This window comes from Mustela erminea, chromosome 16 (genome assembly GCF_009829155.1).
Source record: "Mustela erminea isolate mMusErm1 chromosome 16, mMusErm1.Pri, whole genome shotgun sequence".
In the NCBI taxonomy this organism is placed as follows: domain Eukaryota; kingdom Metazoa; phylum Chordata; class Mammalia; order Carnivora; family Mustelidae; genus Mustela; species Mustela erminea.
Genome location: NC_045629.1, coordinates 38603345 through 38629770, shown reverse-complemented (window position 1 = coordinate 38629770; position 26426 = coordinate 38603345).

The window sequence follows — 26426 nt, the reverse complement described above, 5'->3', positions numbered from 1 at the left end:
ACTATCTCTCCTTATATTCTGAATGATAGCCTTACTGGATACAATATTGTTGGCTACAGATTTTCCCTATTCAGGGAAAATTTTGAATTTATCATGCCACTCCCTCTGGGTTGCAAAGTTTTTATTAAAAACTCTCCAGCTACCTCTATGGGTTTTCCTTTGTAAGTTACTGACTTTTTTTGCACTCTTCTTCTTCTAGAACTCCTGTAATATAAATGTTATTATATTTGATGGAGTCACTGAGTTCCCCAAGTCTATTCTTATCTTGGATAATTATTTTTTCTTTCTTTTGTTCAGCTTGATTGCTTTTCATTAATCTGTCTTCTGGGTCATTAATTCACTCCTCTGCTTCTTCCAACTTGATGTTCATGCATCAAGCATGTTTCTAATCTTCTTTATTATACTCTTCATCTCTGACTGGTCCTTTTTTATTTGTATTAAAGGTCTCACTGATGTTTTCCATTCTTCTCAAGACCAGTGAAAATCCTTATGATCATTGTTTTAAATATTCTATCAGGCATGTTACTTATATCTGTTTACTTAGATCTCTGGCCATAACCTTGTTCTGTTCCTTAATTTGGGACAATTTCTCTGTCTTCTCCTTTTGTCTAAGTCTCTGTGCCTATTTCTATGTGTTAGGAAAGTCATCTATGTCTCCTGTTCCTGAGAGTAATAGCCTCATGAAGAAGAGGTCCAGTAGTGCCCTGCTGTGTAGTATTCCCTGTTCCCCAGGGCCTGGTGCTTCTGTGTCTCCAATGTGTGTTGCCAGTGCTCTGCTATTTTGTTCTGGCTGCTTTATCCTTCAGGCCAGTTGTCTGCAGGGACTCTCTTTGCCTGTCATGGGCAGTGTTTTGTCCCTGGCCTGAGTTGGCATGTTTTAACTAGATACACTGTGGTCTATTCATGAAATAAGATCTGTCATCACCACTGCTGGAACCAAGGCTCCACAAAACTCCTGGATGGGAGACATGGTATTGGCAGAGGTTTGGGGCGGTTTTCTAGGGTAGGTGGCCTGCCTCACTGGGACTAATGCACGCCTGACTGAGAAGGGTGGTTCTACCTGAGCGCTGGGAAGTGGTGCTTGGTGTAAGCAAATTAGGTAGCATATATAGATGCTGCATTAGCTCCAATAGGTGGCTTTGTTTACCCTGGGGGTGGGGCAGGGAAATGGTGCCTTCTAATTCCTTTGTTCTTGGAGAGGTCTTTTTGTGAATGCTTTGTCTGGGACATGCTCTGAAATAAGCAAATCTCCTCCCCAGTGCGTATCTTAGGCACTCTTCAGATCACTGTTTCCACCTTATGCATCTGTGGGTTGTTTGCCACCTTCTCTCCAGAAGCAGCATAGTACCCTCCAGGCTCTACCTAAGCCAAGCCTGGCTGACCTTTAGAACTCCAGGCTTTAAACTCTGCTTATTGCCAGAACTCACAAAATTCATTCACTCTTGCTTTTCAAGCCAGTTGCTTAGGGATTTGTTTTCCCAGTGAACTTTGCTGTGTTAGTTTGTCTTGCACCTTTCTCAGTGATTGTGTCTCCTTCCCCAACAGAGTGGCCAGGATCAATTTTTCTTCCAAACCATGTCTCTACACTTACTACCTTCTTCAATGTGGAGTCTTCTCTTACTTTAGTTGTGGAGTTTGTTCTTCCGGTTTTCACATTTCTAGAATGTTTAGGATGATTGATAGTTATTAGTGGTATTTGTAGGACAAGGTGAGCCTAGGGTTTTCCAACTCCACTATCATCTTCTAAAAGACATTTTTCTGTTGTTCTTTGTAAATCTTGCTGAAAGTTTGTCACGTTTGTTGATTTTTTCAAAGAACTAACTTTTGTTTTCATTTGATTTTTTTTTCTCTACTGTTTTTCTATTCTCTGTTTTCTTTATCTCCACACTAATTTTTTACTGTTGGTTTCTTTTTTCTCCTTTAGCTAGATTTGGGTCTATTCTGTTCATCTTTTTCTATTTATTAAAGTATAAAATAAGGTATTGATTTGAGACTTTCTTTTCTTTAATGTAGGTGTATGCTACTATATGCATCTTTGAGTAAACTACAAAGGTAGATTTAAAAGAAAATAAAAAGATTTCAAGAATTGTAAAGGAAAATAGAGTGTTTCCTCAAAGAGCATTGTGTAATATCAATATAAGATATTTTGAAAAAAGTTGTTTTTCTGCTTGAATTTTCTGTGAATATAACATTTTGAGTCACTTTTATGGTTCATGAAGTTATTTTGAAAATAAAATCTTAGATCTAAAATCCGCTGAGGAATGTATAAATATTATCATCACCATTACCCATTCAGTCAAAATGTCAAGGAAGGTACCCTTTTTGGGCTTAGCATGCTGTAAAATTTATTATAGTGAGTGAATGAAAATTAAGGCAAGGATGTATCAATCACAGAAGTTAGAGTTTAAATGGAATGAACTATCACTTCATGATAGTACTGAGAAATAACACTGATGAAGGGATGAGATTTGGTTGTTGAGAAATACCAGATTAGGGACTGAGTGACTAATAGAGTGACCTATATTCTAGGATGCCAATATAAACTGGGATATATTTATTTTATATTTGGAACCATAACTAGTTCCATAGTCTGTTTGCCTGGGTTGAAATTGTTCATGCTTTATTGAGGCTGGGATGCTCTTTTCTTTTCTTTTTTAAGATTTTATTTATTTATTTGACAGAAAGAGAGCACAAGCAGGGAAAGTATCAGAGGGAGAGGGAGAGGCAGGCTCCTCGAAGGAGCCTAATGTGGGGCTTGATCCCAGGACTCCAAGATCATGAGCTCAGGCTCAGCCTGAGCTGAGCCACCCAGATGCCCATGTGATGAATGTTTATGAAAACAAAGAAACAAACAAAAAAACATGAGTATGAAGCCTTATTGGAAAAAAGGCCTTTGGGACCCTGCCAGAAATTAGCCATTTGACCCCATACAAAAATAAACCTTAAAATTAATTAATGACTACTATAACTAAAATCACTCATCCCAGCTGTTTCCTTTTTCTTTGTCAGTGACTACATCTTTTCCAAATCATTTAATGAGTCAAAGTCACAGGAGGCTTATGACACAGTGAAAAAGTCAGCTGCTCTTAACCATAATTAATGTTCAGAGAATATTTACGTATGTGTTCAAGATTAATACTATAATTCCCAGTTAAAATGACCTCAGACAGACTGTGTTATCACAGAATTCTAATGTCTGATATGATTGCTAAGTCTGAAAATGTTATCAACATTAATCTATTACCTTCCTCATCCATGGACCCAGTGACCTCTGATATTAAAGAGTCACTGTTTAAAATCATCACTCATCTTTTCCACTTCACAAGTACCTGTCTGCAAAAGAAACACACTTTGTAAACTAGTCATACATTTGGCATTTTCTTACTCAATATAGCAAACTGCCATACTTAGAGCCAGTTCAATAACCAAAGCTTCAGAAAGCCACTTGACATGTAAACATATTCAAATCCTCTAATCTTTGAAAACTCTATAATTTAAGGAGAAACTTCATATACTTCTACTACTTTGTTGCCTTTAAGCAAACACCTGATTCATTGTTCCTCAATTTCCTCCTCTGTAAAATGAAGGGTTTAGACTTTATAACATGCTAGATCCCCTTAAATCCTATATGTTGATGTTTCTTCTCTTTTCTAGTTTCATTGAATTTTACTGTTGACATTATACATTGAAGGGACATCATTAAGGACCTGGGCATCTACTTTAGTTGTTCACATTCACTGAAAAAAACAGGTTTCCTTAGGTACATACCATAGTTTGGATTTCTGCCTTTCAAATTTAGCTGAAAAACAATGTGTACTTAAATATAGCATATTCCCAAGGCATCAGACTTACTGATCATGATGCTCTTTTGTCATCAAATTTTTATGAGGCTATTTAAAAAGAAAATGCAATGGAATATTATTTTGACTAATTTGGGGAGAAATAAAGGCATCACTTTTAATTAGAAAATTGGCAATTCAACTATGTCATTGAGAAAGAATATAAGCATGGCTTATTGGAATGAGTAGGGTTTTAGATTTAGAATGACTATGAAATTTATCTCTGTCTCTCAACAGCTATATGAATTTCAATAATTATTTTAAAAATTTATCTTCTATAAGCTTTAAATGACTCATCCATAAAAATATGTAGTAATGGCCAACATAATGTTTCACAGATAAATAATATATATGTTTATCAATGAGCTTTTGGGTACAAAATTCCAAACAACTCTAAAATCACAATGGCTTAGAAAAACTTATCTTGTTCAGGTTACATGAGGGATATAGATCAGCTGTGGCTCTAGTGGACATTTCTGGGCTTCATATATCTCTTCAATCCTGGCCCCATATTGAATGGGTAGCCACTGACAAGATAGGTTTTTCTCTTGAAGAAGGCAGAAGAAGCAAGAGAGTTGGTATACATCCTACTGCTCACATTTATTGTCCAAAGCAAGTTTCATGGCCAAGCACAAAGAGGTAGAGAGACGTAGTCAACATACATAGAAGCTTGGCAAACGTAAAGATGATGGAATAATTATTAATAAATAATAAATTCTACCATAGATTATACTCTTTTTTTTAGAGTATGTTTACCTTCTTCTCACACACAAAAATTATATTAATCAAAAAAAAACTATATTAATCTTCTTCACAAGACACCTCAAAAATGTTATCAAATCAGTGCTTGACCCTCAAAGTCTAGGATATTGATCTATATAATATTCATAAAATTCAGGTTCTTTTAATTTATGGTGCCCTACATACCATACATACAATAGTAAAACAGTAACATAAACAAACAAAAACAACAAAAAACAAGTAACCCTATTCAACAAGACAGGTAATTATTGGTGCTTAGGAATTCTGAAATCCTATCGTACTGGTTAAAATAACTCTCTATTTTGGCTAAGGGCTAATCCTCGATTATACCTCTGACATTGACCCCCCAGTTCATTGTTCTCTATGGATCTTGACCTGTCTCTGGGAGGGCCTTCTTTTTCTACTAGACTCTTTGCTCACCTCTGTAAATATCTTTGGAGAATATGCCCTCTTTGGTCACTGAGTAGCTCTTTCAGCCTGCTTCATGCCCTTAGAAAGTTGAATGTTCAAGGGTTGTTTTAAATATCAGCTACAAAATCTTTGAAATCCAAACCTGCAGCAATTAGGCACTTTGGGATGAAATATTTATCTAATTGATTGCCATCACCTCAAGGTATCAATATATATAGCAATAATTTCTGAATCATATTTGCCTTCCTGGACTATGGCAAACATCTTTGAAAGTTATCAAGCTTCTGTGAGACAAGACCTTGTTCTTTACCCTGATCTCTTTGTCCAAATCCTTCCCAGAGCCACATTAATTTTAGACCTTAATAAAGAATTTGGAGGTTACATCCTTGAAAAAACTGTTGCCTTCTAGACATGCCCATAGATGGGATTTGTCCTGAGAAAGTATCACTGAAATTTTTGTTAATTGGGGATGAAAAATAGATGCATCTTTCAGTCTGCAAAGTCATATAAATTCTAGATTTTCTTTGAGTGTTTCTATTACTGCTTCTAAACAAGCCAATTCTTTTCCTACTAATATCTTTCTTGTAGAAGTATATCAAATGCAACTAATGAGAACTAACTTATTGTAACATTTTTTTCAAGAAAACTGTGTTCAAGCCTATAGTTTAATTAGATATATTTTCTATCTTTCAAGTTATTACTGTTCTATCATCTTTATACATCATTTACCTCAATTGTCAGTAAAAATCCAGAGACACATATTTTATATATTTTTGTTACATCATCATCCAACTTCCAGTATAAATTGCTATGTTGTTTAACTTTTTCTGGAACAATAATCAGTCCAAATACCAGAGACTTAAAATAAATACATATTTCTTGGTCAGTTTAGATGAGGTCTAATGCTTAGCTAAACTCAACTGAGCCTCATTCATCTTCTTACTTTAGAACCCAGACTTAATGAGTAGTTATCATTATCCAAGACATAATGTTCTCATAGTGGATAGCAGAGGCAAAAGAATTGGAGGAAAGAAAAACACAAATGCATTGTATTCTTCTGTTGGGACATGCACATTGTCATGTTTGCTTCTATTCAATCAGCCAAGCAAGTCACAAGGCAAAGCCCAAGTCATTGAGTAAGAAGGTATACTTCACTTAAAAATATAACAACAAAGAGAAAGAATAAATAATTCTGAGGAATCAAAACAATCTACCACAATGTGCAGTGTAAACCGTCTTACTGAAGAGCAGATACTAAGTGTCTAATAAAGGTAGCTATTATATTATTAGTAGTACATTAGGTTTTAATTATTGGTACAAATGTGGTATACATAACAAATTCTCAGCAATTACATACTAGCCTTGAGTCTATAGCATAGAAGTCATTAGTAAATATTAATTAATTATAAATTATTAAAACATTATTTGGAATGATTTATTATCAATCTTAAGTACAAACTTTTTCTGTAAACAAATTCATCTTTAACGATACGGAGCTTAAAAAGTAATACCTGTACTTTTTAAATTTAAAGAATAACATTCTGTTAACTATTGGTAATACTTTATCTAGAGGGCATACAATAGAAGGCAGACAGCAATAACTTTAGGGTTTTACGTAAGAAATTGGCGCCTCTTTCCTTAAATGCATCAGTAGTTCCCCCAAGCTATATTTGTGTTTGAGAGATAAGCCAAATGCCATTACTGTGACCTATAGTGGTTTGTATTTTTAGAAAAGATAAAATAACCAACACTTGCATTTTTACATCTATCATATGAACCAATAACCCCATGAAATTGGATGAGCACTAACTTTCTGTAAAAAATGATTAGTCTCATGTTCTAAGAAAAAAAATAAAATATGAAAATATTTGAAGGAAAAGAGTTCCTTTTTCTAAGCTGTGAATTAAATTTCATTGAGAAAATGTTCAAAGGCACACATTTTCCACCCGAAGATGAAAAACTAAAGTCATCTTATTTATTGTTTTGAACTTAGGAGGGAGTGTTAAAAAATGTTATTACATATTTCCTCCTATAAACAATTTGTTCCCTAGCATTTCATCCCAACCTTTTTCATTGCTATGTACAAAGCAAATAATAGTGCAGAGGCTGAGTGTGCCAATGGTGATGTCAACTACACAGTATGGGTTGATTTAGAAGTGTAGGTGGCATACAAAAAAAAGTGTAGCTGGCATACAAATCACTGCATTCTAAGAATTGTTGAAACCCAAATCAAATTTGATTTTTCTGAAGCAGTATGTTTCTTAGCTTGAGGCATCAAACATTACAACTTCACATTATTTCCGAAAAGAACCTTTGAAGAGAAGTATTTTTAACTTTAATAAGAAGGCATGCTCAGAAATTTTAATGTAGAAATTCTAATCCTCATCTGTCACTATGTGTAGATGTAGTTTATTATTTAGCTTTTTCATTCTCACCGAAAATATTAATGAATGCTATTACACCTTCTGTTTACTAATGTTATGTTGATGAATATAAGACATAGGTTCATGACAGTTTTTTAAAAATCAATGTCTTCCTCTGCATTATACTTCCTCTTTTCTATTGTGGTAGTAGATAATTAGAATAAAAATCAGGATGATATTAAAAAAAATGAGGATGATGCTAAAACTATTACGATTTTAGAAAGTCTCACTTCTAGAATTTATTTGGCCCCTTGGCTTGTGCAGAAAATTACTAGAACAAATATGAAGAAATAACGCTGCAAATTAAGATTATGCAAAATTGCCTCTAGACTCTATAAATTTGGAAAGTGTTTAATGAAAATTGCAAATAATATGGCAATATGTCTTATATATTGGCTTTTTAAGAGCCAAAGTAAAATATAGACAAATTAATAGCTTAATAAAACATTTAAAATTTCCAATTAATAGATTAAATACATTTAGTTTATTTATGATGATATAGCAATATGCTTAAATGACAAGAATGCATCCTGCGCAGCCGGCAATATGATTTAAATTTATCAATTCTAAAATGTTTTTTTAGAATTGCAGGCTTTATTTCTTCTACCTTTTATTAGCTCAAAGATATTATTCGAGGCTAAGGCCAGCATTGGAACTGAGGGCTAGGGATATATCATACTTATGGTGAACAAAGAAATTGCAAGCTATTGTGTTTATGGGGTGCCGTTTTCACAAGGTGTGCCTCAGTACACCTTTTCAGAGGTAGTCTGTGTCTTTCAGCCCCTTAAGCTATAATCCACTCTTACTGTACTAGAGCCCTATAGAAGACAAGGTATGTTGGAGAAGAAACCTTCTCTAGCCTTTCAATTAAATCTCAAATTTTTTCATTGCTTGTGTTTTACAAGTGTCTCTTGTATTTAGTCCTCTTTTCAGTAAAACAGACTAGAAGGGGCTAGAGTAAGAGGAAGGGCCTTTCCCCACAGCTGTAAGACAGGGTGCTGGAGAGTAGGCTATTGTTACGAAGAATGTCTTTCATGTGTTTGATATCAAAGAACCCTTCCCTAGATATTTACCTTGAGAATCTAGTGGGATTACTGGAAACTGTGCTTCTTCCAAGTCTACATGGACCAGGAGTTTCTCACTGTCATACTTGCCCAGCTTAATTTCCAGTAATTCATCAAAATTATTATATTTGTGTTCATACTAGTTTATAGCTGCATAGACTTCTGTTTCAGAAAAGCAAAACTTTGCTGTGACTCTGGATTCACCTGTCTCTCCAAATTTGGAATAATTTTTTTCTCCTAAAAACCCAGTTCTCTGATGCATCAAAAAAAAAAAAAAAAAAAGAAGTCTTTGCTTTCTCAATATGTCCAGCTTTTTCTTTATGTAAGGATGGGATTTCAACTTCTAAGCTCTTTACATACTGGACCTAAAGCCAGAGCCACCTCAAAATATCATTTTGAAAATTAAAAAAAATTTTTTTTAGTAACATGTATGTCTAAAACAATATTTGGAAGAATATATATTCACTACACTAGGGTGCATATTACTGTGGTAAGGAAAACAGATTTAGATGACAGCATGAAGAGTGAAAATAATAAACCATGCCAAGCACTTTGTTAACTATGGGTTTTAAAAAAATGTGGACTTAGGATGTTACAAGCATATATTGGGATTAGTTGATACATGAATTCAAAAAAGTTACTAAAGATACGGCATCTTAGGTCCCTCCTCTCTGCCATCCTTAGTTCTGGTTCCATACAAAGGTTGGTTTGAGCTCTTTATTATTACAAAATATTGCCATTATTAGTCAACACTACATACTCAGAAACATACAGAACACCTCCACTTGATTTTCTTGGTCAGATTTGGTCTCTTGGAAATACAGGATACCGAATTATGCAGGAAGGAAAAAAAATTAACCTCAATAACTCCCTTAGTGTGTACCAAATAAAAGACATGTACAGAAAAATCAGGAACTTTATATATAACACGCTTACTTTCATGCTATTCTATAGCATCAAACTCATCCTGTCAAGTCTAAACTTATCATCTGATTCCTCAACAAGGTGCTCATGATCCAGTACTTACTTCTGACACTATTTTTTCTTTTAAGATTTAATTTATTTATTTGCGAGAGCATGAGTGTGGGAGAGGGGCAGAGGAAGAGGGAGAAGCAGACTCCCTGTGGGAGCCAAAGGGGAAGGGAGGCTTGATCTCAGGACCCTGGGATAATGACCTAAGCAGAAGGCAGACACTTCACCAACTGAGCCACCCAGGTGCCCCTGGTACTACCTATTTTTTAATCTCCCTTAGCTTTTATTCTGTGCTGTTTCCACTTTTTCTTGTCTATATCCACAATGTATACATTTTAAGTATTTCTTAGATGTCCCTCCTGCTTTTTCCTTTTCATTTTTTTATACTAGACCAGGTCTACTTTATCTTAATCATAGACCACCACTGCAGTCTCCTAGTAGGTCCTGCTTCATATACATTTTACCCTATAATTTCCCCTTCAATTTATCATCCCTTTTCAAGAGCCTAAAACAACCTCTGATTGCCCCAGTAGCTGGCAAAGTAGCTTTCCAAGCTTTTAACTAATTTTCTACCCTTTCTCAATATGGAATTCCATAATACCCCACTACATTTGAATACAACTTGCTTAATTCTACATTCTGTTCTAGGGTCTTTTGAATGCCTTGCCCCAGACGTAATCACGTTTTCATTTTTATTTATCAAAGTCTCCTTCTATTAAACAAAATCCAAATATTACCTATTTATAAAGGTATTTTTGATCATTTATTATCTTTGTCTATACCTCCCATCTCCTCTTTGATTACATATAACTGTACTTATAGCCACAACATATAACTGTACTTATAGCCACAGAGAAGGACTGAGATGGGGAAGGGACAGATTTTTATGGATTACAGTTCTAGAATTTACATGTTATTTTATATAGTCTTAAAAACAGTCTTACATGATATTATGATTATTTTGTACATGAGCAAACTACATGATTGTATAGCAAGTAAATATGAGAGCCAGGATTCAAATTGTGGTCTGACAGATTCTAAAATTTATCTCATTCTAGAAGAAAGGAAGGAAGGAAAGAAGGAGAGGAAGGAAGGAGAGGAAGAGAAGGGAAAGGAAGGAAAGAAAAGAGAGGGAGAAAGGGAGGGGGGAGGAAGGAAGGAAGACAGGAAGACAGGAAGGAAAGAAGAAAGAAAGAAAGAAAAACATCTTAGCCTAACTTTCTTTCAGTAAAATCTGGTTTCAGTCTTAAGGGGTCTCAGGTAATTTCTTCATGTTAGTCTTACTCCTTCAACTAGATTAAGAGGAAGGACAGGAAGAGCATACCTGATTAATTGTAAATATCTGAGTAATATTCATCACTCTATTTGACAACTAGTTACTTAAATATCTGCCTGCTCTTCTTGACTGTGATTTCTTTAAGAAATGAATTAAAAATGGGGCACCTAGGTGGCTCAGTCAGTTGAACATCTGACTTCAGCTCAAGTCATGATCCTGAGGTCCTGGGATTGGCCCCACGTGGGGCTCCCCACGAGGTCAGTATCTGCTTGTCCCTCTTCCTTTGCCTCTCTTCCTTTGCATCTTCCTCTTGCTCTCTCAAACAAATAAATAAAATCTTTAAAAAAAAAGTTTTATTTTTCTCCATTAGTTCTATAAATGAATGAATGTTGTCAAATAATTAAATAATTAATAAAGGACATAATCTTGGCACCATTAAGTGGTTTTAGAAAAGTGCTATTGACCTAGTATTAGGCTATAAATACTAGTTCATAATGACTTGGTAGATAAAAATGTAATAATAAAATTAGATCATATAAGCTAGGTGCATTTTTTTTTATACTTTAAAGAGTACTGGTAGTATTTTAAAATTAAATTCCCATTTCTTAATGTGCCCTTATATTTACTCCATTCACCTAACTCCTTTTTAACTTTTGTACTTAAAGAATATCTGTCTGCTACAGAAAAGTTACTTGATAAATTTCATGTCATAAATCTGTACTGAATTTACCAGCAGCTCACTTAAAAATAATAGCTTTTTTTTCCCTTATCACTGCTTATATATACAAGTAGCAATTATAAATACTAGCCCTTTTAAATCAGAATGTATCATCTGATTTCACGACTGATGACAGCCTAGCATAATTGTTCTTTATCCAAACATTTAGAAATAAACCCGTATATCTCCCTAAGTTTGTTTTCAGAAAAAGTGACAAACTCAAATTTATGATAAACTACTCTCAATCTTGGGATTTTTGGTTTTAAATCCTCATATTTTGTGAATGGCCACAGTAAGTTTCAAAGGATATTTCTCTGTATGATCCAAACCCACTACTGAAATACGGCACTGCAAAAATTTTAAAACCATACAGAAAAAATTAATTCTCTAAAATTATGTACTTTCACTACTAGTAATAACATAATAAAACAATATTATTGCAATAGCATGGTTAATATAATTGCCTACCAAGGGAAATTAATGACTAATTTTCAAAATGTGTTTTCTTTTCTATTAACATAAAGAAGATGTAAAATTATTCTTAACTTTAAATACCACTTATGAAGCTGAGTGATAAAATAATAGTGAAATTATACAACATACACTGTCTTAATAACTCTTCCTGAGGCTCAAGGTGACCACCAACCAGCTGTTATTTTGGAAAAAAAAAAAAAAAACGCTATACGATAAACACAAAAACACACTTTGTTTTATGTCAAGGACTGTATTTGTGCTGTCCTTTGTGAAGAATGCATTAAGGAAACAAAATGTAATTGTACATATAATATCTAAAAGCCAACATAAATTTTATCATGTATCCCAAAGATATAAAACTGATTATTCAGTCTTATATTTTAAAGTCAATCTTCTCTTGGATTTGAGGAACTTGTGAAAAAAATATTCTCGAATCCTTAATGCTCTTGTTGACATTTAAAGAAATGATATGATTGAAGTTGATAAGGTATAGATGTTAAATGGAGAATGTGACTCTAGGTAGCATTTTATCAGTATTAAAGAATAAAAAGTAAAAATTAACTTGTGTGGGACTTTCGGCATTCCACTTGAAATAGGCCAGTCTGGAAAGAGCATTGTTTTCACTCTAACAAAGAAAAAAGCAAATAATCTCCAAGTACAACTTTTCTTGAGCTCAATACAGAATAGGAAACTATGGAAATTTGACCAAAAAGAGTTTTCAAGTAATTTAGACAACATTTATCAAAGCTGGGAAATAGATACATGAACATTTGTTCAAATATTTGCAATTTTTTACATATTTAAAATAGTTTATGAATAAATAAAATCCTAGGGCTCATTATGATCAGGAGAGATTATCAATAGACCCAGAGATGGGAGGTTTTGGTCCAGAGTCTGTTATGGGTGCGACCTTAGGCATCTTAACTTCACTTGTATCACTTTTAGTTATTTCCTTTTAGGGCACTTCTCTTTGCTTTGGCAAGTTTTCCATGCTTTCTCTAACTTTACCCATTGTTCGAAGATGGCTGTATTAGAAGAAATGTTATCTTGAAATTTATTTTTTACTTTCTTCGTGTAAATGTTAATATAATCCTTATTGATGCCTACATCTGAGTGCAATATATTCTAATTTGAATAGATACTGAATGAAAGGCTTTGGATTTTATATGTTGTGTTGTATTTGAAGCTTATGTGGAAAAATGGACTTTATATATCTTTGTTCAAGTTATACTGACCATATGAGAAAGATATCATAATTAATTTTTAACTTGGTAGGAGCAGCCCTCATATGGGTATGCATCTTAGCTTATTCTTGTGATGATTCCTCACTAATTTTCACAGGACACTAGACCTGTAAAATGTCCCACTTCATGCAATGTTTAAAGGAAGCAAAGGAAAAAAGGAATGTGAATAAAAGTATTGAGCATTTCTTTATGAGGAGCAAGGAAATAGCAATCTGATTAGGAACTATGATCTTGTAGACAGCTGCTAGATGATCTGACTTCCTTAAAATACTTTGAAATCTCTCTTGAATATTCTTATAATTAAGGCATAGGTTTTCTCAACTTACATATTTCTTGAAGTTTGCAGGCAGTTTGCCTCAATAGGCAAAGTTTAAGACAATCCTTTTATTTTCTTAAATCCCAGGCTTGCTTGGGGACAAATACTTTTTCTCCAAAACCTGTTTCCTTCTAATAGCTATAAAGTGTTTGTAGGATTTCACCATTTCTATTTGTTCAATAACATTAACCAAAAACAAAGAAAGTAAAACAAGTGTGGCCTCTAAATGCCATGTTTTTGTTTGTAGGCAAGATTTGGAACACTAACAAAATTTGCAATTTCAACAAAGAGCATTCTTTTAAAATAATTCTGCAAACCACTGAGCCAATTGTTGATTTCATAAAGAATAAATGGATAATAACTCCAGTTTCTCTGGAAGTTTTCATATTAGAAAGTAGGAGGGAGGCTGAAATTATCCCAAAAGCTAAATTCTAATAAATGTTGATGAAACCATGTATTTCAGGGGGTTCTCCCAACCAGACAGCTATTTTTGGCATAATAAAAAAGCCACTTAGGATAACGTGCTGCAATACATAACCCCTCCCTTCTAGTATTTTGGTAGAACAGTTTACCTAGCACTTCCACTTTACTGTCTCCATTGTAAAGGCTGATGTTAATTTTAAAAATAAAATTGTCAGTTATTTTACCAGGAAAAAATGGGTTTATTTTGAGATAGCGGAGAACTATAATCTGGGTCAATTAAGTTATGGGAAAACAAACAAAAACAAAAAAAACATAGACACCTCCGCAGGACAAAGGAGAGGTATTTTAGAGGGAAAGTGTGACGTTAGAAAGGCTGTTAGGAACATAAAGCCCATCAGAGAAAACTGGGAGTTTGAGTATAGTGGCTTTCCATTGGCTGAGTTGTGGCTCTTTCTCATCGGCTGTATTGTTGCTGTGGTGATAAAGCCTCCCTTCCTTCTGCCAGGGGTAGCAAAATAGTATCCTGTGCAAAATTCAGGTGTTCCTGTTGGATTTACAAATGAGGAGGAGTGGTCGGGTAGGAGAACCCCCCCTCTTGAACATTCTGACTCCATTTTAGTGAGGTTTCTCTTTATTATTTCTACACTGGCCTCAACCAGCAATTCACACTGTTTTCCTTTTGGTTTTATGAAGGAAATCACAGATTCCCAAGCCCATAGCTGGCTTAGCCCAGCCAGGTCTGGCTTCAGAGATGTTTGCTCTTTCCAGCACTTGAACCTAGGTGATTGAGAACAGCTTTCAGTCCCACCCAGTATCCCAGATTATAGCATAGAGCTTGGTTCCAACGCACTGCTTGTGTGTGTGTGTGTGTGTGTGTGTGTGTGTGTGTGTGTGTGTGTGTATGGTGTAGAGCAGACCAATTGTAATTTCCATTACCTCTACAGAAGTTGCATTCCAGAATTAGATTAGACTTCATAGTGTTCAACTTTTGATGGAAATATTTAGTTGTTGAGTGTGGTTATGTTGTTTATCTTTTAAGTTTTTCTTAGTGTCTTTGCCATATGTTTTCCTATATATGTTAAGAATTTTTTCAAGGGATATATTTACATTTATAAGATGTTTGCTAAAAATTCAGTCCTCGACTTTTTCCCAAACCATTTCATGTCTTAAAAAAATATGTCATTATTATTTAGAACATGAAAGATTTTAGTGAAAAGACTAACCCTGAATTATAATATTCTTTTAAACTAATATTGAAATAGAAATTTTCAACAGCCTTACACTCCTTCATTGTCTTCATTTTTTTTGGAATAAGCATTTGTAGTACTCAGCATGATTTGGCATATAAAATGCATAATTTTACTGGATGTTGTGATTCTACTGCTATTTAAAGTAAACGAGTCTTTGCAATTTTAGTGACAGTTGTGTCAATGGAATGCCTGCAGGCCAAAAACCCGTTTGATATTTCTAGCGGGAGACTCTACAGGAAATTAAACATAAAATAATTGATAGTTTCAAAAACAGAAAAGGTTTAAGAAACAAAGTTTTTGGCTTATTGATTCTGCCTCTTCTTCCACGATACTGTATCAATAATTATAATTCAATAGTTCACTTTCTAACATTCACAGTAAATATATTTTAAAATGTGCTCATATTTATCACTATTTAGAATCAATGACATCTTTTGATCTTACTACTATTATCTACTAAGGTATTGGAAAGTTTAGTTTTCATCAATAAATAATGTAATATTAAACTATATGTAGGGATAGAGGCTATACAACATACTGATGGAAACTCAAGAGTTTAAATCCTGCCTGTATCAATGACCAGCTGTGTGGCTTGAGCAACTATTACCTTTCCTAGCCTATGCAGATCCTTGAAGTAGGCTTAGAGCTCTTTGAGAAGGAAATTTTTAGGTCTCATATATGTCCACCTAGAGTCTGCACCCCTCACTGTATCAACCATGTTCTGCATATCTCTTTGACCTCATAGGGCACATGCCCTACAGGAAGGGCACAGCCAAAAAGAAAGCCAAAATAGAGCTTTCTACAGCTTGGGCCTATAGCAGGAATCCCTCTGACCCACATCCAGGGAGGTACTAGATGGAGGGAAATAGGCAAGTTCATATGCTAGTTATTTCAAATAAATTTGGGGGAAGAGGGAGCAATTTCGTAATATCTTCCAGAATTGAACCTGGCAATTCCACTTCTAGAAATGTATCATCTAAATTTAGTTGTAGTCAAAATGGATAAAAGACCTCAACGTGAGACAGGAATCCATCAGAATCCTAGAGGAGAACATAGGCAGTAACCTCTTCGATATCATCCACAGCAACTTCTTTCAAGATATGTCTCCAAAGGCAAGGGAAACAAAAGCGAAAATAAAACTTTTGGGACTTCATCAAAATCAAAAGCTTCTGCACAGCAAAGGAAACAGTCAAAAAAACAAAGAGGCAACCCACGGAATGGGAGAAGACATTTGCAAATGACAGTACAGACAAAAGGTCGATATCCAGGATCTATAATGAACTCCTCAAACTCAACACACACAAAACAGGCAATCATATCAAAAGATGGGCAGAAGATATGAACAGACACTTCTCCAATCAAGACATACAATTGGCTATCAGACACATGAAAAAATGTTGATCTTCACTAGCCCTCAGGGAGATTCAAATTAAAACCACATTGAGATATCACCTTACACCAGTTAGAAAGGCCAAAATTAACAAGACAGGAAACAACATGTGTTGGAGGGGATGTGGAGAAAGGGGAACCCTCTTACACTGTTGGTGGGAATGCAAGTTGGTGCAGCCTCTTTGGAGAACAGTGTGGAGATTCCTCAAGAAATTAAAAATAGAACTTCCCTATGACCCTGCAATTGCACTCCTGGGTATTTACCCCAAAGATACAGATGTCGTGAAAAGAAGGGCCATCTATTTATAGCAGCAATGGCCATGGTCGCCAAACTATGGAAAGAACCAAGATGCCCTTCAACGGATGAATGGATAAGGAAAATGTGGTCCATATACACTATGGAGTATTATGCCTCCAACATGGATGGGACTCGAAGAGATTATGCTGAGTGAAATAAGTCAAGCAGAGAGAGTCAATTATCATATGGTTTCACTTATTTGTGGAGCATAACAAAAAGCATGGAGGACATGGGGAGTTAGAGAGGAGAAGGGAGTTGGGGTAAATTGGAAGGATAGGTGAATCATGAGAGACTATGGACTCTGAAAAACAATCTGAGGGGTTTGAAGTGGCGGAGGGTGGGAGGTTGGGGTACCAGGTGGTGGGTATTATAGAGGGCACAAATTGCATGGAGTGTGGTGAAAAAATAATGAATACTGTTATGCTGAAAATAAATTAAAAATAAAATAAAATAAATTTAATCGTAGAACTACCCAATGATGTATGCATAATTATATTCTCTATAACACTATAAGTTCAAAAAGCTGTAAACAATGTATAAATAGTGACTGCATGGTGAATAGGTAAATAAATTACGGTGCCCTCATTCACCAAAACATATTTTTCAGCCATTAAATAGGATAGGCTGGTGTGAAATGATCTTCAATATGTATTTTTAAATATTTATTTATTTTAGACAGAGTGCAAATGGAGGGACAGAGGGAGAGACAGAAACTCCAGCAGACTCCCTGCTGAGCATAGAGACCAAAGAGGGAGGGGAAGCTCAGCTCAATCTCGTGACCCTGGGATCATAACCTGAGCCAATGCTTAACTACCCAGGCATCCCTTCAGTATATGTTTTTAAGTGAGAAAAGCGAATTAAGGATCTGAAGTATAGTATGACTTACTGTGTGTGTGTATTATATTTGCTAAATTTTATTCTAGAAGAAATTATACGAAACTATGAAGTTACTGCCTGGCAAGTTTTTACTTTACATCTCCATCTGTCTGTATTTGTTGTCACAGCAGTTAATACTTTCATAATTAAACAATAAAAAATAGCATTACCATTTCTAGAACTATGGCAGAGGTTTATGTATAAGATAAATGTAAACCACATCTTGCATATAGTATATACTTTATATATAATTAGCATTATTTTATGGGAATTGTATCTTATCTTTAAATTCCCAAATGATCTATTGCACTCCCTTACATATTAGCATTGTTGATTAGATTTTATGTCATTAGATCTTTTTAAAAATTATATCTTTTTTTTAAAGATTTTTATTTATTTATTTGACAGGGAGAAAGAGAGATCACAAGTAGGCAGAGAGGCAGGCAGAGGGGTGGGAAGCAGGCTCCCCACTGAGCAGAGAGCCCGATATGGGGCTCGATCCCAGGACCCTGAGATCATGACCTGAGCCAAAGGCAGAGGCTTAACCTACTGAGCCACCCAGGTGCCCCAAAATTATATCTTTTTAAACAAATTTTACAACCCTAGAATTTTTCATTTTTTGGTTCTCAAAAATTTCAAATGAAAACTAGAGTAAGACAAATCACTAGAATATTAGAAAAAGGATACCAATTGTGTTGGCATGGACCTTCTTTTAAAGACGGTGACGCTATGACTATAAGGTGTACAAGTGGTGATAGTTAACACATCCAAAAGTGTGAGCAGCAAATGTCTCTGTTTTGCATTATGTGCACATAAACCTTTTTTGGTGCTGTTGATTTTTAAATAATTTGAGGGTTTTAGTGGTTTGCTTGCTTCTTCAGTTGTTTCTAAGACTCAGTATTAATGAGGATGAATCTTCTTTTCTAAGTAGTGAAATAGGGTGACTGTGTTTATTTAGTTCACTCTTTAAAGAAGTCTTTCAATTTCAGAACAGTACAAAGAGAAACAGAAAGGTTAAGCAGCTTGACAGCTAGCCCAGTGCATTGTCTTCTGAACAGTACTGCTTCCTTTTCTTGGAATGAATGCAAAAATGTACAGTCACTGCAAAAGAAGATGATTTCTATTTTAAAATAGATGAAAGTTCCTAAGAACATTAGAATCAGGGTCTATACTTTGCTCTTCTCTTACCTGCTTTACCTGAAATTTCAACATTTTAAAAGGAGGTTAATTGAGAGGTTTGTTTTCCTGTGATTTTTATCATACTTTCTATAGATATTTTCAGGAACAATTAATTACCTCCTAAAATCAGGAGATTATTTGGGAACTAAATTACTCCCGTCTCTGGAGGACTGATTTTTCAGAGTATAGTCATGAGAGTTTTAAAGAAATTATCTTTCAAACCCCTACTGTCTGTACATATTCTTTCCAAAGATTACTACCTTTAAAAATATACTTGCAGTCTCATATTTGCTTTGCATGTCTCCATCATTATCTTACTTCACTTTGCAAAAGGATATATACTTCTCACACCCCCCAACCCCTGAAGCCTAAGAAAAATATACTATTCTATTGGGACATACAATTCTGTGGCACTAACAAATGCACAAATTGGAATATATCATGCTTGAGAGAGTTTAACAAGGTTTGAAAAACAGGGAGGTCTTTTTCTGTGAATAAAGGAGCAACCCCTTATTTCTCTGAGGCTTGCTGTGTACTTACATCTAGTCTCCTTGTCTTTCCAATCCCTCTCTATGTCTGTAATATCTTTCCATTCTTCAGTGCATGTATGTTAGAATTAGATTTCAGAAGTGAGATGTCTGTCATAGTGACTCATGAACATGCTTATTTAAATAAACAGTAAGCCCAATTTTCCTGAATTCTCTGACAATGAGAAATGGCCTTGCCTACTTGTTATATAGTAGCATTTTCTTTAAATTGAGTGAGTTACACAATTCCAAAGTCTTAAGGAATATATATTTGCAATGTGTATGTGTGTAATTTATCACTTATATATTGATATATATTTATTTCAGTCTTGTTAAGGTGTTATATGTTAGGATAATACCATATTTCTTTCTTATTTATGGTCAATTAGGCCTGCCTTTTTTTTTTTTTTTTTTTTTTTTTTTTGCTATAAAGCACCATAAACATCCTTGTATATATAACTCTTTGTACAAACTGCATATAGGGAGTTCACTTAGAAGAATGCCACATTACAGTGTTTGAACATTTCCACCTTTATACCAGATATTTCAAATTTTTTTCAATCATGATTATTATCAAGTTATATTGCAACTCTACCAGGGTTTCAGAGATTGTTTATTTATGCCCATTTTTATCTTTATTATGCTGGTTAGTCATTATGTTTTTTTAGCTCCAAATTCACCTTGTGATGCTGTAGCTGAGACCAACATCATATTTCTGCTTTGGTGGATAGATTCCTGGTAGGCTCTGCTAGCAGGATGTTCTAGAAGTAACTGCAAGGATGGAGAAGAAAGAGGATCTTGCTCCTAGAGTGCTACTTGTTCCAGCATCAGAAAGTGTACTCTGGTGGCAGCAACTGGTTCCCATTTGATGTTGATTTCCTAGTCCCCAAACCAGCTGTATTATGCTCCTGAGGTAATAGTACATTGAGGGGTCTGAATCCCGGCGCTCAGAGCCTCCCTCTGAGTTGCTCAAGCCAGCAGCAGCCAGCAGAAGCCTAGATTCTAGTACTAGAGGGGCCCATTCTTGTGGGCACCAAACAGGAAGGAATCCCTTTTCAGAGATTATTGCAGTTTTTTGAAGCTGCCTGTTTCAAATATTTAGGTTCTAATACCCTGGAAGTGTTCCATTTGTTTCTCCAGCCCTGAAGTGGCAACTGCTTCCAGAAGTTACTTCTATGAAAAACTTAATATTTTCCTCTTGCCTCTTAAACACTCCAGTATCTAATTAGCCAAAATTTTTTATAAAAATATGGGTTAATCAGTGTATTTTTCTGGGTTTATGACTGGATGCTGATAGAAATGATATATTATAAAGTATTCTAGTTTCATTTTTAATTGCATCTCTTAAATAATGCAGTTGAGGAACTTTTCATATGAGAATTGCTTAATCTGATTTCCTTTTCTGTGACTCTTTTGACCAGTGCCACACTCATATTTCTTACTGATTTGTTTATCATCTTTATCTGGTGGATTCTTTACATTGTGGGAAACCTATCCTTTTCCTTGTACAAATGCTTCAACTGCTGCTTGTTTTTTGAGGCTTTCTGAGGAGAAAGCATTCTCTGTTTTCATTTTAGTCTGGTGAAATTATGTGTTACTTTCTTTTGGAATTTCTGCTTCTTATTCTTTCTTTCTGAAAATGAATGGTTCTAGTGGTGTGGAAGACCAAGATAAGGTAAAAATTCTGATAGCATAAACATACAGATGCTAAATAATCTATAATAAAAATTATTTTCAATGCATGGTTGAGTCCACAAGAAAGAAAAGTCTCCAAGAATCAGTAACACAAAAGGAACACAAGGTAGAAAGCTAAGCATGTGGGTTGAAGCTGGGTCCCAAAATAGGCTGCGGTTGTTAAACCTGAAAAGACCATTTTTATATTTTCATTTTAAATAAGTAAAAAGAACAAAAGGAATCCCTATGTTCATATCATCCAGATTAAACATCATTAGAATTTTGCCACTTTATTTAATCTTTTTTAAAAAGCAATTCTAGACATAATGTCATTTCACCCTTCAGTCTTCAATAATAATCTCCCAAAAAAGAACATAGTTCTTGACAGCAAAAGTAGAGGCAAAAATAGGTACAAATTTCCACTTGTAAAATAAGTCACAGGGATGAAAAAGAGCAGCACAGGGAATGTAGCCGATAATATTGTAATAACATTGTATGGTGACAGATGGTAACAATACTTATGCTGACAAGCATAAAATAATGTATAGAATTATACCTGAAACTAATATAATGTTGATGTCAACTATATTTCAATAATAAAGAAAAAAGAGTAGAGGAAACACAGTGGGAAAATGCTTTATAATGTCTGAGAGAATATAACTATCAGTCTAGAATTTTATAATCAGATTAGCAATTACCTAAGGAAAAAAAAAAAGACATTTTCAGACAGATTTAACACTAAACTACTAAAAAACTCTTACTAATAGAAGTCCTAATGAACAATATACATCAAGAAGAAAATAGAAGTTAATTCTTGTTATTTGTAGTAGTTACATTTTATAAAGTTGCCAGGAACACTGAATGAGCAAAGACTGAATTCTTGCTCCCAGAAGAAATAGAAACTTGTGTTCTTTGGACCTCTTGGCACATTATTTTTGTCGATCAAAATGCTGTTTTGGCCAGATAGGTTTGTTTGTATGTCAGTGTCCTTCTAAAACAAGCCATCTCCTGAGTGTCTTCCATACAACCCTTTCCGGTACCACATGTAGCAGGTATTTTAAAAATTCTGTAGTCTCCTGATCTGTAGAAACTGCACTACGTGCAGGTTTAATATCTTTCATTCTTCTTCTCTTTGGTTACAAGAAATGTTTAACATATCTTACCCTCGATAATGTGGACCTAATTTGGGGGGGAGGGGTTTAGCCTAATAACAATGCTGTCCACTGTTTTCTTCATCATCCACATCATCTCATGAAACCACACAATGAGCTGCTTTTCCATCTTTCCCATAGCTATATCATGCACTGTAGAGGCGACTTTAGCACTTTCTAAAAATCTTTAGATTTTTAAAAGATCAATAACACCTTCACATACAGATGGGCAAACATCCTCTTCCTTTATCTGGATGGATGGTGTTGTTGATTTATTGCCATTGAACTCACATCCACTGGGCACTGTAATTCATGCCTAGAGGAAGCTTATCTAATGCAAGTATTTTATCCTCAAGGCACATCACAGCCTTCTTATGCTAAGGAATACCATGCAGCACAGTCAGTAGTACTATGCTTCGGGTCCATTTGAAACGTGACACCACCAAAAAAATTGCACCAAAATGTAAAAAAGAGGCCACAAAAAAGGAGAGTATGAGAGCAGAACTAAAAAGGCAGAGCATTCCCTTGTCCACCCTCACCTAGGAATGTGTGCTGGCACTTTTTTTTTTTTTAAGTACACTGAGTGTGCTCATGAATGACTGGAAAAATGTTGTGTTAATTTTGGTATTACAAATGAATTTCAATAAGTAAGCAAATAATGAGGATATATGTGTCTGAAGGAAAGAGGGAGATGCAAGAAGATGTTAACCGAGCAATGCAGTTGGTAAATCTAACAAAGCATTGGTTATATTGAACCGTAACAATTACAGATAATTTTATATTAAGAAAAAATTATAATTAAGATATTGTGAAACAATAGTATATACATGTTATGGGGAAATCAAAATTAATATTTGATGTACTTTCCAGTAGGGTAGTGACACTTAAATAAGAATGTTGAAGTATTATAATTACTAAAAAAAGGATACAGAATATTTTACATCTGAAGAATATAGGAAATAAAGGGAAAATAGAACATAGTCAATGACAGGGAAAAGCATGGTAAAAAGAATACATAAACAACAAGGTAAAAAACAAATACAAATACAATAAAAGGTTGGAAAATCTATAAATGGCACAAAAGTTGGGAAATAAGGCAAAAAATTATATCAGATAAATTCTAATTAAAAGATAGCTGGACAACAATAATACCAGACAAAATGAAATGCATAGCAAAATGCATTAATAGTGATATATAATAAAGTCCTCCAAGAAGATTAATCATGAACTTGCATTCTCTTAATATAATCTCAGAATTTTTTAATTGACAATGGAAAGTCTTTTATTACATGGTATTACATTTAAAGATAGCTCTGGCTTATAGAAGTAAATAACCTAACCATTCAGTGATTATTTGGTTCAATTGAGGAGGTATAGACCATCAAAAGTAGTTACTGTAAATTTTTAGATTTTTAAAAGATCAATAACACCAATTAAATATCTTTGATTAATGTTACATTCAGTTGTGGCAATAGCATTTTAAAACTGGTCTGTTTTAAAACTCTGTTAATGACGTGCATGTGATTACAGGTAATAACCTGTATATGCATGGGGGATGGAGAAAGTAGTAGGGAAGAGAGCAAATTATTTTAAAATTTTCATTGAAATATAACTGACATATAACAATTTCAGAGATACAGTATAATAATTCAACATTTGTATACATTGTAAAATCATCACAATAAATCTGTTAACATTCATCAGCACACATAGTTAAAAATTATTTTTCTTATGCTGAGAACTTTAAAGATTTACTCCCTTAGCAACTTTCAAAGATGCAATACAGTTTTATACATGTTGTACATTACATCCCATGACATTCATTTCATAATTGGAAGTTAGCCTAATAACAGTGCTGGAAACTGGAAGTTATGAAGTAAGTCAAATAAGTTTTGACACCATGCATTTTGTTCCTCCTTCCTTGCCTCTTGCAACCACCAATTTGTTCTCTGTATCAATGTGTTCTTTTTTGTCTTATTTCCAAATATAAATGATATAATATAACATTTGTATTTCTCTGACTTTTTTCATTTAGCATAATGCCCTCAAGGTCCATCAATGTTGTTGCAAATGATAGGAGTTCCTTCTATTATGGCTGCAGAATATTCCATTGCATGTATGTACCACTTTTTCTCTATCCATATACCCACTAATGGCCAATTAAGTTGCTTCTCCATCAGCTCTTGGAAATAACACTGCAGTGGGAGTGCATATATCTTTTTCAAGTTAGGGTTTTTGCTTCCTATAATAATCTTAATTTATATGGCAAAGTAACAGAATTTCAAGGGAAAAACAACAATCTTTCAGTACACCTTTATCAGAAACTGACCTATCAAGCAGACCAAACAAAAATTTGTAGGAGATAGAAGGTATGGATAACATGCTAAAAAATCCATATAAAATATTATATGAAGACCTCTTTACACAGCAATAAGTCAGTATCTGTTCTGCTCAAACATATATGGGACTTTTATAATTGATGATATTTCAATTAATTTAGAATTGGTAGCAAAAAGCTAATTGTTAAATCTTTTTCTGTAAACGTTATTCTAAATTTTACAATTTTACACTTACAGAAAAAATTACAAATACAGTATAAAGAGCTTTCTTCACATTTTTCTTGTAATATTTGAAAGCAAGTTGCCAATCTGATGCCACATCACTCGTGTATTTTAGTGGGTATTTCCTGCAAACAAAAATGATCTCTTATAATACAACCATGGAAATCATGAATTTACATTAGTACATTAGTAATCTGAATTGAGTTTTGCCAGTTGTTACAGTAATCTCCTTTGTAGGATAGGGACCAGGTCTGCAATTATACCTTGCATTTAGTCATCATGTCAAGTCTTCAATTTGTAAATTATTTTATGACTTTGCCATTTTTGAAGATTTTTAATTTGTACACTCTCAGTTTGGTATGTCTTACACATAATTAGATATGGGTTATACATATTTGACAGGAATATCACAACAGTGATGCTGTGTTCTCATCACAAACTACTGGGTGGCTAACGATTTTGTTTGATCACATTACTAATGATTACTTGGATCACTTGATCAATGTGGTGTCAACCAGTCTTCTCCCCTGTGAAGCTGTTCTTTTTCCCCTTTCATAATTAAGAAGCATGTGGTAGAGAAGTAATTTAAATCTCAGAAGTAGCTCATTCCTATTCAGACTTTCAACTTATTCATATGTTAACCTATATTGATATGAACTTATATTCCTACTGCCTAATTCAGTATATTATATTAGTATCATTGTTTATTTGGATGCTCAAATTCCCTGAAATTTGGTCAGTGGGGGCCCATTCAAGCTGGCTTTTATGTCCTTTTGACATGACGCCATCACTTCCTTGCTTTCTGTATAGAAAGATGTCCAGACTCATCTTGTCTTTTCTCGGATATTGACTTGAATCCAGTCATTTCTAAAAGAAACCTGATTGGTTTTGGAGGAGAATTGTTTTTTTTTTTTTTTTTTTTTTTTTTTGACTTTTTTTTTTTTAATTTATTAATTAATTTATTTATTTTTTTTATTTCCAGCATAACAGTATTCATTATTTTTGCACCACACCCCGTGCTCCATGCAATCCGTGCCCTCTATAATACCCACCACCTGGTACCCCAACCTCCCACCCCCCGTCCCTTCAAAACCCTCAGGTTGTTTTTCAGAGTCCATAGTCTCTCATGGTTCACCTCCCCTTCCAATTTCCCCCAACTCCCTTCTCCACTCTAAGTCCCCATGTCCTCCATGCTATTTGTTATGCTCCACAAATAAGTGAAACCATATGATAATTGACTCTCTCTGCTTGACTTATTTCACTCAGCATAATCTCTTCCAGTCCCGTCCATGTTGCTACAAAAGTTGGGTATTCATCCTTTCTGATGGAGGCATAATACTCTATCCCCAGGGGTACAGGTCTGTGAATCACCAGGTTTACACACTTCACAGCACTCACCAAAGCACATACCCTCCCCAATGTCCATAATCCCACCCCCTTCTCCCAAACCCCCTCCCCCCAGCAACCCTCAGTTTGTTTTGTGAGATTAAAAGTCACTTATGGTTTGTCTCCCTCCCAATCCCATCTTGGAACTAGAGCGTATCATGCTTAGCGAAATAAGTCAAGCAGAGAAAGACAACTATCATATGATCTCCCTGA